The sequence below is a fragment of the Lissotriton vulgaris genome, chromosome 2_1 (assembly GCF_964263255.1).
Source record: "Lissotriton vulgaris chromosome 2_1, aLisVul1.2, whole genome shotgun sequence".
Classification (NCBI taxonomy): Eukaryota; Metazoa; Chordata; class Amphibia; order Caudata; family Salamandridae; genus Lissotriton; species Lissotriton vulgaris.
Window position 1 is genome coordinate 324,801,602 of NC_141687.1, and position 1,533 is coordinate 324,803,134.

Here is a 1,533-nt window from a genome sequence, read left to right on the forward strand (position 1 = left end):
GTTGAACCTTACCCTTGTGTGGTGTCCGTCTGTGGGGGGGAAGTTACTTGTCTGTACGGTCACTGGAGTCGGCTCTCCCTGGAGACCGCTCCCCTTATCCTCGGCCGACCCTCCCGGTCCGTCTAACATTGGTGGCAGCGGTGGGATCCGAATCACCGCATAATCGTACAGACAGTAGCTCACCCCACGACGAAATCAAGATATCAACTAAAGAAAGCGGATCCACCGAGAAATTCCAGATGGAGAAATTGGACGAGTACAACCATCGTGAACTAAAACAATTCTGCATCGAACTAGGTATCGCTACCACCGGACTAAGTACCAAAGACGATTTCAAGCATGCCCTAGAGTCTTGGGCAGAAACCGGGGTCGCCGGAACCCCCGATCGAAGCATCGCAGCAAAAACAACCATGACTCCTGAAGAGCAAAGAACGGGTCTCTCGCAAGACGAGATCCAGGAACGAGAAAAAACCCGACTACACGAGCTAGAAATGGCTCGGCTCAAAATGGACGTTGAACTTAAGTTGGCCGAACAGAAAATAAACTTAGAGCACCTGCGTCTCCGAGAAGAAAGAGAGGAGAAACAGAGACAAAGGGAGCTCGAGGAAAAGAAACTGGCATATGAACACGAGCGACGACTAGCTGAGATTGATTTACGCAAGCAGAATAAAGAAATAGGGGTGTCCGAGCAACCCCACACCCCAGGGACAACGGAGAAAAAGGTACACATCCCCAAGGATGTCGTTCGAGAATACTTCCGAGAGGACGACATCCAGCAATGGTTTAAAGCCTACGAAATCGCTATGACGGCACACCGGATCGATAGAAACGACTGGGGAGCCGGCCTATGGGGGAGATTCCTCAATGAGGGCCGCGACACCCTGCTACAGCTCCCGGACCACCAGATGACCTCCTATGACCATATGAAAGCTGCCCTCCTCACCCGCTATGGCCTCACACCCGAAATGTACCGTCAGAGGTTCCGAGACTGCACCCGCATCCCGGGTACAACTTGGGTGGACTATGTAACTTACTTTAGCCGAGCCTTCGAGGGCTGGATCAAAGGAAGCAAGGTTACAACCTACGAACAACTGTTCAATCTCATGGTATGGGAGCACCTATCGAACAATTGCTTTATTGAACTCCGCCAGCACCTCCTCGACAGCAAGTTAACCGATCCCCGGCAGCTCGCAGCCGAAGCTGACCGATGGGAAATCACCAGAGTGGGCCGGAATGGGTCCTACGAACAGAACCGGAACAACAATGGTCAGCACCGTCCCCGAGGAGGAGGAGGAGGCCAAGGACGCGGAAGAGACAACGCTCCGGTCGCCCCCGCGGTCAGCACCACCCCCCCGGCCAACCGGGGCAGCGCCCCGGCGCGACCGGGATACCGAGCCAATGTTACGTGCCATCGATGCCAACGAGTCGGCCACTATGCCAACGATCCAAATTGCCCACAGTACCAGAGCCCAAGACCCCGCCAGGTGGCTGCTGCTGCCCTGGGGGAAGAACAGATCTCCGAGGAGCAAGAAG